Source organism: Pinus tabuliformis, chromosome 9 (assembly GCF_031772625.1).
Source record: "Pinus tabuliformis cultivar Carrire ecotype Pingquan chromosome 9, CPIR1, whole genome shotgun sequence".
Taxonomy (NCBI): Eukaryota; Viridiplantae; Streptophyta; class Pinopsida; order Pinales; family Pinaceae; genus Pinus; species Pinus tabuliformis.
In genome coordinates this window covers 34,040,142-34,052,353 of record NC_142307.1, presented here as the reverse complement: position 1 = coordinate 34,052,353, position 12,212 = coordinate 34,040,142, and the positions used below count along the sequence as shown (strand labels likewise).

The following is a 12,212-nucleotide window of genomic DNA, read 5'->3' as shown; positions in this document are numbered from 1 at the left end:
GTAACTCAAATCCAGTTCTCCTAACATAATTCTATATTTCAATTATTTTTGTGAAAATTTTCCATAAACTATTACTTAACATGTCCATAAATGATCTAAAAATACAAATAAAGATAATTAAACTGTAACCCGAAAAACATATTCTTATATTAACAAATGATAACTCAAAACAAATAATTACATCATCAGGTTTAGATGTTAGATAAAAAATAATTGAAATGTAACCCAAAAAGCATATTCAATATATGTAACTCAAAACCAGTTCTCCTAACCAATTACGGCACCAAACAAACCGCAAGCAAAATAATTTTTCCTATTTCAAAAGTACATTGGATAAAAAAATAAAATAAAAGATATCAATGTAAGCTGGCAAGGTATTCCACCATTTTGCATAACTCATCAATAGGAATGGTCATGGCAGTTGCAATTTCGCTCATCCTTTGGCTGTTGAGATCCAGAAAAGACTCAATCAAATCGCCATCCAGCAACTGTTTCACATTTCTTGTGTCACCAGTGTTGAATGACCTCCACTGCTCATGGTTTAAGCCTCCTACTCCTCTTATTACGTTCACAAGATGCATTTGCAGCTTTTGAAGAATTTGATATTGCTCCTCTGGAAGTGATGCAATAAGACCAATCATACCATTAGTTGTTCCAAATATTACTGTAGGAATGGTATTCCCATACAAGGGCAAGGGCTGAGCTAAAGATGCACGCCTGAACTGGTTAACAAGAGCTCCAAGATGGTATTCACCTTCAAGTTTCAATTTTCTTTCCTCTTCCGAATCAATTGCAGCATCGTTCTTTTTCTTCACCACAAAAATGTCGAAATCTTTCTGATCTGTACCAACGTACGTATCATCATCCAGAAATTCTACAACAGTCATGTAGTTTGCACTATAATCGTGAGCCTTCTCTTCTAATATGCCTCCCCTCTCATCAATATTCTTGTATACCAACAAATACATAGATTGTACACAATCACCAACTAAGATAAAATCCCCACGAGTTTTTACACAGAGTGCAAGCACATGCCCGGGATGTCCACATTCAAACTCCAGCTCCCTGGAAACATCATCACGGATCATCCATTTGTACAAGTCAATCTTTTCGTTGATTCCTGCAACTAATTTTCCATTAAAAGCATTGAGATTGTATACAGCTCCCTTTGTCTCCTTCTCTGTAACCAGACGCAGTTGTCTGTTTCCAACCGAAAAGACCAAAATTCGGCCCTTCTTAATAAATATAGTTTCCTGATCAGGATACCGATAAGCTGTCCCAACACAACAATAGACAGTGTTATGATCATCTGTAAATGAGCAACTGAGGATTGAACAACCTTCTTCATACATATCCAGTGGATATGATGAAATATTTTCAAATGTCTTTTCATCTAAGAGACGAATGAAGTGTTTTTGCATTTCATCATAACCATACTTCATGCTGCAGATGGCAAATGTTCCAGACTTGTCTTGATAGCAAATACGATATGGGTGTTCCTCGAGATGAACTGATGAGATGTAAATATTCTGAATATTATCGATTGAACCAAAAGAAAGCATGTCTTCCTTTACAACCACAATGCTGTTAGGGAAAGATTTTGAATGGAAAGAACACATATGATTAACTTCTCCCACACTCACATTACTATACGCCAACCTCAGGTTACTACTGCAAATAACTGTGGCCCTGTCACCTAACGCTAACACATGCGTTGCATTCTCATGACGAAAAGTCCTCAGATTTATTCCTTTGGTACCCAAGGAAATCTTTTTCGTTTCCCCGTCAGAAAGCTCCCCACTGCTCACATTCAATGTTAGGTTATATAAGTGCCCATCCCCAAGCCCACACAGCAAGTATGAAATCCCTTCAAATTTACAAAATAAAACAGACCGGGTAACAACATTCTCGGCAAATTGGAGACTTTGAATGAGTTTCAGATCAGGAAGAGAATAAATTCTGATACTTTGGTCTTTCCATAGTCCAACAGCTGCCAATTCACTCCGTTTACTATCCTGACCAATAGGAGTTATGTCCATGCAAGATACATCATACTCAATCTTTTTATGTCCCTTCAGTGTTAGGGATCCCTCTCCAATTTCCAAGTAGACAATATTACACCCTCGAGTGGCCAACAAAACCTGGGTAGCACTACCTGTGGCTACTGTTATAGACAATCCTGTGGCGGTGGGGGCTCTCCATTCAGACAATAGCTGTCCAGAAGACGCACTCATTAATCTCACAGAACTTGCTGTTACCTGAACAAGCTGGTCATGAATAGCATCTTGACAGAATAAGGAAGGAGCATGAAGGACAAATCCTTGTATTTCATGTGTTTCTTCTAGCTCATCATTTGAGTTAATGGCAAGTACACGAGTCTCACCAAGAAAGCTCAGCACCAAATAAGTGTCGAAATCGTCACGAGTCGAAGAAGCTCGTAATGGCCACATTCCCTTTACATCTGCAAACTCTGCAGCTGCATGCTCGTTGATTCGTATGCCACTCCTGAGAATGCGAAGGCAGCCATGGTTGAATCCTCCAGAACAAGTCACGACGTGTTCTTGTCCACCATGATCAACAACACAAAAGTCCACGATTGGACCAAGGTTAACATATGTTTCCACAACTGAAAATCCCACTGATCCATATATAGAATCCGCGGGAAGATGCAGTTTGACAAGTTGTGAATCTCCTTCATCAGACCCAATGTACACAAATCCATTCTCTAAATAACAGATTGTTGAAGCAACAGATGTGTCACCTAGCAGATCTATATTGAGACCACTAACCGTTCCCTTTTCATGAATGAGAGAAAGCAAGTGAAGGTGACCCATGTGGTCACCGAGCAGATATTGAGAATCATGGACTTTGGCATAAGCCTGAATGATAGTCATTGAGTTGGGTGTGGGAACAGCTTTGAATACTACAGAGGGAGAGGGACTGAAATAAGCAATGGTCTTCTCACCAATAATAATAACACCTCCAAAAGGCATGGGAACAGGTATTAACATACGGGCACCATGGTCTAAATTGGGCACAGACCAGGGCATCTCCTTAAAATCCCTGCCTTTTACATCTACCTCGTATGTTCTTACTTGCAGTTCATCTCCATACTGTTGAAGTTGTTGGTATAGCACAGCAATTGTGGGCTTTGAACAACCATACAAGAACTTGATATCCACAACTTCAACAGTTCTGTCCAGCATGATATCGAAAGCGTGTGTAACTCCTGCAACACCATCATATGCTAAAATTGTAAATACGCCATGATAGAGGTGGAGTCCAATGACTCGACAATCCGGATCAACCATACCAATCTCATATCCATTCTTGACAGGGATCGCGACAAAATCCCAGACATTTGCGACAAAATCCCAGACATCTGCGACAGCCCTGGTAATAAGCTCACGGCCCCCGTTATTATTCCACTGAACAACACTCAACTTGTATTCTTCTGTGGAAATAACAAGAGAATCCTGCTGCTCCCCAGCAGGTCGGAACAGTTCAAGCACTGCGATTCGGCCATAGATTGGTACTTGTAGAACTTTTTGTAAACCCTGAGAGGAGAGAGAATGGATCTCAATCCAGGTGCTTTTTGCAATGATGAGATTAATGTCGCGAGGACCAGTAAAGTTGCCCACGCAACAATGAGTCACAGCAGTGGGCTTATGGACACTTACAACGTAGTTCCACATATTCATCTTCTACCCCTTGAAAAGAGCTAGCCTCGGGTTAACGGCAACAAGTGCTTCTGCTCTCCTAATTCGGCAGCAACAAACGACTGAACCTCAAGAAAATTTTCCTGAGGCAGCAACAAACTAGTGAACTCTGAGAAAGAAAATTCTCCTTCCGCCGCAACAAACCAGTGAACCTCAAGAAAGGAAGTTTTCTTCCACCACAATAAACCAGTGAACTCCAAGAACCACAAACCCTTTAGATATATATATATATATATATACAATCTTCTCATAAGGAAATGCCCACATTTGAGTAGTCCCACCGACATTCAATTAATTGGGTGTTATGCCCTATAATAGTAAGGATATGTATTTCTTGGAGTCTAGTATCCCCGCCTAAATTATCTGGGAAGGTTGATAGTTTTTATTTAAATTATTTAAAAAAAATCAAATATTAAAAATTATTTTAAATAAATAGATAATTTTATTTTTTTTAAATATTAATTAAATATATATATATATATATAGATATTTCATTAATTTTTTTAAAATATATTTTTTATTTTAAATATAAAAATTGACTTGAAATTTTTAAATAATTTAAAATTTTTAAATTTTCTAAAATAAAATTATAGGTAGGTTCAGGTGGTCCACTTTAACTATTTTTGCCCTAAATGAATTTAAATATAAAAGTTGGTTAATCAGTGGACAAATTCAACTACATTTTACGTAAGATTCTCTTTCAAATAGGTCTTACGGTTATAGTTTCTCATTTTTTATGATTACTTTTGACTTTGGAGCTTTTCCTTTGGGTTTTGGTTCATTAAGGATTGACTTTGTCTACTTAGTAAGTCACTACATAGGATAATTTTAAATCTAGATGTGTATTAGAATGTGGATTGAGTGATAATATCCTTTTTATAAATGAGTAATACATTTTTAAGTTGAATTTTGCTAATTAAAATTGTCTCTGTTAAAAAAAAAAGAAACATTCATTTTAAAATCTGATTTTATTCACTTGTTAAGTCACTCCATAAGGTAATCAATACAATCATATAAATTAAATGGTCAGTAAATGCTGAGAGATATCAAATCATAAAATAATTAATATATACATTTCAAAAAATATGTAACAATATTATTAACCATGGAGATTCACCTCCTCTTTATGAGAGAAATTCGTAACTTGTAAATAGTCTTTGCTACAATACCATGCGCTAATACTATGGGTTGTCAATACCACATGCCCAATATATACATATGACTAAATTTGAGAGAAATCTTATCTTTTTATTAGTGATTATTACTAAAAATATTCTAACATATTTCATGGATATTAATTTATACCATCCACCTAATAACTACTTGATAATTAAATTAAATTTGTTAAAAATTGATAAGTTTGTTAATCAAAACATTTTCTCCATTAAAAAAAGGCTTTCGTCTTAAAAGTGGAGTAAGTTCATTAATCAAAACATTTCCTCTATTAAAAAAACATTTCACCTTAAAGGTTGACTTTGTCCACTTATTAAATCACTCCAAAAGATAATTATAGATTTAGGTACATATTAGAATGTGAATTGAGGGATAATCTCCTATCCCATAAACATATTTCCAAGTTGAAGTATGTTAACTAAAACTTTGCTCTCATTAAAAAAAATAGTTCACCTTAAAGGTTGAGTTTGTCCACTTATTAAGTCACTCCATAAGATAATTATAAATTTAGGTGCATATTAGAATATGAATTGAGTTATAGTCTCCTCTCCCATTAACGAGTAATATATTTCTAAGTTGAATTTTGTTAATTAAAACTTCACCTCTACTAAAAAAAACACGTATCTTAAAGGTTGATTTTGTCCACCTTTTAAGTCACTCCATAAGATAATTATAAATTTGGGTGCATATTAGAATGTGGATTAAGTGATAATCTCCTCTCTCATCCATGAGTAATATATTTATTAAATTGAAGCTTGTTAATTACTTTTTTTCCTCAACTAAAAAAAATATTCACCTTGAAATTGATTTTGTCCACTTATTAAGTCACTCCATAAGATAACTACAAATTTTGGTGCATATTATAATATGAGTTGGGAAATAATCTCCTCTCCCATAATTGAGTAACTGATGCAGCGAAACCTTTTTCTCTCCTTGTGGCGCCTTAGCACTTACTAGGTGATCCACAATCCTATACAAATTCCACAGGACATGACCCTTTGGGCAACTTTGCCTACGTTAATTGTAGATTTGTTTCCAATGACATGAATGCAAGGCGATCCAATCTAATAGTCCACCATCATTGCAGGACCCCTCTAGCTTGACAAGAATTAACAAAGGGGTTTGCTTTAAAGTGCGTTCACATTGGACGACAAGGATGCAACACAATCCAAATGGCTCGTCCATCCACGAGCCTAGTTCACCACGGGGGCACTCTATCCTATCACATTTTAATTGAGGGTGGTGTGTCCACAACCAAACTATGCCCTTGCCTAAAACCGCCTACATATTTCATCTTCACTACATGAAACCACCTTTGAGATCCATTCTGAAACTTTCACGGGAGAGGTATTTTAGCATGCGCCCAAAGAAGTTGGGTTTCATTCATAAGGAACTTCCTAATCATTTTCGACACCACCCCCTCTCAATCTGTCAACAGTTCTTCTCGACATTCTTCATTTACATATAATTCAATTAACACAGATTTCAATATTTTTCGTTGTTTATAGGAATTAATGTAACACAGGATAAGACATGCGATATGTTATGCTCTTGACCTACGAGAAGATACCAGAATACCAAATATGCGAAGAAATATACCCAGAACACATAACAATAAGAAATAACAGCATGTATTTTATTATTCAAAAAGGAAAGCAATGTTCACTTGCCTCTTCGAGCGGGCAACCTCCAATAGAGCTGGGCTTAATTACAAAATAAGACACGACACTCCTTGAGGGGAGTTTTTATCCTTTATATAGGATTCATACATGCAATACCATGGGTCAGTACCATGGCTCTTATTAATACCATCTATCTAATACCATGGTCCATTTGCAACTAACTGTGGTCCCTTCTTAAATGCGGGTCAACCACTTACAATTATTAATATGGGCTTTATTGACTCTTTACTTAACTATAACTATGACTCGACCCTATTACATAAATAAGGGGTTTAGGGTCGGACCCTAACATGCCATCCCCCATAAAAATAGCCTTGTCCTCAAGGCTGAAGCTGTGGAAACTGATGAAGGGCAGTGGCTGGTTCCTAGGTCGCATCTTCTGGAGAGGTGTCTTTCCACTTGACGAGGACTTCCTTGATCATGCAATCGCACAGGTGCCATTCTCGCGTGTTAAGAACCTCTTCAGGTTGGAGCCAGATTGAACCTTCTTCATCCAATTCCGGTAGACTGGTTTGAATTCGGCTTTCTTGAGGCATGAGACACGGAAGACTGGATGGATTTTTGCAGTGGGTGGCAAAGCTAGCTTGTAGGCTACTTCTCCGATGCGATGAAGTACTTGATATGGTCCGTAGAATTTTGGATATAATTTCTGACAACCCTTGTCTTTGAGGGTTGTTTGCTTATATGGTTGCAGCCTCAAGAATACCTTATCCCCGTCTTGAAATTTGCGTTCTGAACGATGTTGATCTTCCTGTTGCTTCATGCGGTTTTTTAGCTTGATGGAGATTCTCTCTGAGGTGGGCCAACATGGTTGTGCGATTCTGTAGGATTTGATCCACTGCTTGTACCTTCGAGCATCCCTGGATATAAGAAGTAGGTGAAGGAGGGAGTTGACCATATACTACTTCATATGGAGTCATCTTGGTGATGGCATGATAGTTAGTGTTATACCACCATTCGGCTAGAGGTAACCACTGTACCCATAGATGTTTCTCTTCTAAAGTGAAACACCTAAGGTAGGTCTCTAGACATTTCTTGACTGCTTCAGTTTGACCATCGGTTTGGGGATGATAGGAAGTACTGAGTTGTAGTTGGGTACCTTGTAGCCTGAAGAGTTCCTGCCAAAAGTTACTGGTGAAGATCGGGTCACGATCAGACACAATGGAAGTGGGCATGCCATGAAATTTGAAGATCTGGTCCATGAAAGATTGAGCCACCAAAGCTGGTGTAAAAGGGTGGGGTAGGGCGCAAAAATGAGCATACTTAGAAAGTCTGTCCACAACCACCATGATGACTGACTTGTTTCCTGACTTTGGAAGACCCGTAACGAAGTCCATAGAAACCTCCGTCCAGATTGAGGCCGGGATGGCCAATGGCTGTAATGTGCCTGGGGATTTGACTGTTTCTCCTTTTTGGCACTGACACACGTCACACTCAACTACAAAAGTAAGAATTTCCTTTTTCATGCCTATCCAAAAGAATGAACGTCGAGTGCGAGCATAAATCTTCTGAAAGCCTGAATGGCCTGTAGTGGGAGATGAGTGCAACTCCGCCAAAATGCGACTTTTGAGGGTGGATGTTGGTGATATCACTACTTTGTCCTTGTAGCAAAGAAGCTCATCCTGCCAAGAGTAGCCCGCTGTGGAATTTGGATCCGCCTACAATTTATTAATGAGTTGGGAGAGCAAGGGATGTGAAAACCATTCCTTGCGAGCCTCTTCAATCCATTCTGGAATGGGAAGGGAGATTGCGAGCAGGGTGCTTTCCTCCTCAAATTGGCGTGATAAAGCATCTGCTACAACATTTTCACGCAATTTCTTGTAAATTATCTCATAATCATATCCCAACATTTTGGCGAGCCATTTATTTTGTTGTGGCGAGGTTGCTCCAAAAAATATTTAAGGCTTTGATGGTCTGTGCAGATTTGGAAACGTCGCTCCAATAAGTATGGTCGCCAAGTATCCACTGCATGTAAGATGGCCATCATCTCCTTCTCATAGGTAGATTGTCCCAGATTTGTCCCACTTAGTTGTTGGTTAGTGAAGGCCAAGGGTCGACCTTCCTACATTAAGACCGCCCCAATACCCGTACTTAAAGCATCACATTCAATCACAAAAGATTTGGTGAAGTCAGGTAGTGCTAATACAGGAGTGGAACACATGGCATGTTTGGGAGCTATAAATGCCTGTTACACTTCATCATTCCAGAGAAATGAATTTTTATTGAGAAGGTGAGTGAGGGGTCTAGCAATGCGACCATAATTGTGGACAAATTTGTGATAGTAGCCTGTGAGACCCAAAAATCCTCTCAAGCTCTTCAAGGCCTTTGGTTGAGGCCACTCCTGCATTGCCTGGATATTTTTGGGGTCCACCCTGACACCTTCACGCACCACAATGTGGCCCAAATACTCAACTTTTTCCATGCCAAAATAGCACTTAGACATCTTGACAAATAATTTATGCTTCCAGAGCAGTTGCAAGAGCAGATCTACATGCTGGAGATGTGTTGCTCAGGTGAGGCTGTAGATGAGGATGTCATCAAAGAAAACAAGGACAAATTTTTTGAGATATGGTTTGAGCAGGTGGTTCATGAATCTATGAAAAGTGGATGGGGCATTACAAAGACCAAATGGCATGACGAGGAATTCATAATGGCCTTCATGAGTTCAGAAAGAAGTCTTTGGAATGTCTACTTCTTTCATGTTTGACTGCTTTGAACACAGCAAAGGCTTGTTTTTCCACATCCGAATAATTCAATTCGGCACCTTGAAGATTTGAACTGAAAAATGATATGGGTGCTTCTAAATTGTTATCCTTCAGTTGTGTGAGTACTGCGGCATATGAAGTGTTGGATGCAATAGTATATAGTGTAAAATGATTAGAAAAATTCGGAGTATTCAAAGCTGGGGCATTGATTATTGACTGCTTGATAACATCAAAAGCTTGCTTTTCTTCTGATCCCCATTTGAAGACTGAATTCTTCTTGATCATTGTCTGAAGTGGTAATACTATCTGTGAAAAATCTGGAACAAATCGTTTGACAAAATTAATCTGACCTAAAAATGACTGCATTGATTTTTTGTTATGTGGGAAAGGGATTTCAGAAATTTCATTAATCCGATTAGGATCAATATAAATACCATCTTTGGATACTATAAACCCTAAGAGTTTTCCTTGATCTAGAGCAAAGAAGGACTTTTTTGGGTTTAGAGAAATACCATATCTTTTGCATCGCCGAAAGATCTGATTTAAGTCGTGCAAATGGTTATCTCTCTTTTTAGAGTATACAGTAATATCGTCTAGATAGACGACTATTGATCGATTAATTAACCCTCTGAAGGCCATATCCATAGCTCTCTGAAATGTCGCTCCAGCATTTATAAGACCAAAAGGCATTTTCTGATACGCGTAGGTTCCCCATTTTGTCCTGAATGTAGTTTTGAGCTGGTCATCGGGATGTACCAGAACTTGATTGTACCCTGAAAAACCATCTAGAAAAGACATCAATTCAGAACCTGCCACCGATTGGAGAATTTGCTCCATAGTGGGCAATGGGAAGTTGTCTTTTAAGCTCGCTTTGTTTAAATTCCTGAAATCAATACAAATTCGAATGTCGCCATTTTTCTTCCTGACTGGCACCATGTTAGAGACCCAGTTTGAATGTCGGACTGGAAAAATAATTTTGGCTTTCAAAAGCTTATTAAGCTCCGACTTAATCTGGCTCTCCAAATTTGGGTGTATTTTTCTTAATTTTTGCTGAATTGGTTTTTTATCAGGAAGCATAGGAATGGTATGCTGGATAATAGATGTATCGTATGTCTTTAAGTCATCATATTTCCAAGCAAAAACCTGTTTGTTCTTTCTCAACAATTTAATAAATGCTTCCTTTTCGTTCTGAGATAGTCCTGTTCCTAAATTGATGTTTTGAGGAGACTCGTTGGTTCCTAGATTTATCAATTCAAACCTAAGGGTAGAACTTTGAAGCTTTGTGTTGATTACAGGTTTAAACCTGTCTTTGATATCGTAAAGATCTTCTAATTTTACCACTGGTTTGGGGATCGAATTTTCTTTGGGCACTCCTTTCATCTGGGAATCATGATCATCTTCCTCAATAACTTGCTTATCATAAGAATTCTCAGAAGTTAAAAACTGCAAAATATCATCGTTATGATTAAATACTCTCCAATTAGTGACATTGTCGGGAATTGAAGGTCTGAAAAGTAATTCTACGGAAAATCTATCAAGGCTGTAGTCTTCAGAAGGTAGAAGCTTTGAAGCTACATTGGCTAGTAAATTTGCGGCTGCATTTTGAGATCGAGGTATAGAAGAAATGTTGAATGCAAGAAAGTGTGAGGTAAGTTCCTGAACGAGCGATTGGTAATGTTTAAGGTGAGTCGAAAGGCAATGAATTGCATTTCTAACCTGTTTGACAATGATTTCCGAATCGCCGAATACCTTTAGATATTGTACCTCCAGGCCGATTGCTTTATATAATCCTTGGATTAAAGCCTCATATTCGGGTGTATTATTAGTGCACTCAAACTCTAACCTACAAGACAACATTGTCTTTTCTCCTTGCGGACTAACCAATATACATCCAGCTCCTGAACCTTCAGGGGACTTAGAGCCATCAAAATACAGAGACCAAAATAAAGGAATATTAACAAAAGTATCTACATTTTCCTCAGCATCATTAAAACATCTGGACCTATCAGTTTGTGAAAAATTTTCTATTTGAGATGTAAAATGATTGACTGAAAAAGGAGATGGTTGGGAAACAAAGTTGCCAAAGAATAATTCTGCCGAATAATTCCCCAAAATGTTGTTGTTGAATGCCACGGGTTGGTTTTCTTGCTCGAATTCAGTAACTGTGTGGGTCATATGTTTCTCACGATCGATCCTTATCTGATTTGGCTTTCCCTTGTAGGGAAGCCACATGTGTGACCAATCTGTAGAAATATACCCATGCAATTTTTCGGAGCAATCTCTGCTCAATATTAAACCATAAAATTCGGGTATGTCAGCGATTAAGATGTCAATTCTCTGGACAATTCTGGGGTCGGCTGACAACCTGATGGTTACAGAATTAATTTCTCCCACAACCTGCACTTTAGTTCTATCCAACTGTACAATATGAATTGCAGATTTCTGGGGTTCAATGTTCAGCTTAGAGCAAACTGAAGCTGGCATTATATTAGATGAGGCCCCTGAATCTATTAAACAGTTGTGTAGGTTTCTATTATAAATCTCATAAGTGAGCAGGAAGGGTGGAGTGTGAGAATTTGATTTATCTCCGATTAAGACTGAGTCGGTAATTTCAACCATACCTGCAGGAGGCTGGCCTGAATCGTTGGCATCTCTTGCACTGGGAAGGGGAATAGAGGGAACAGCATTTAACTCTTTAAGAAGTAGCTTTTGCTGATGCTTCAGTTTACTGAGTTCAAACATGGTTATATTTGCCTTGGTTTTCTTCATATCATCAACAATGTTATATTCCATGGAATCGGATACCACTAGAGTCTTGGATGTTGAAGGAGAACTAGAAGTTGAAGGCTGGTTTGAAGGAACTACCACAGGTGACTTCTTTGGGGAAACATTTTCCTTTGCTGTAGTAGCACCTGCACTCCTCTTCTTTGAAG

General features: G+C 38.2%; 1 pseudogene; it reads right to left on the bottom strand.

Moving 5' to 3' along the window:
- Window positions 1–356: 356 nt before the first annotated feature.
- On the bottom strand, window positions 357–3,701 carry LOC149146984 (DNA damage-binding protein 1 pseudogene; annotated as a pseudogene).
- Between the last annotated feature and the right edge of the window lie 8,511 nt (window positions 3,702–12,212).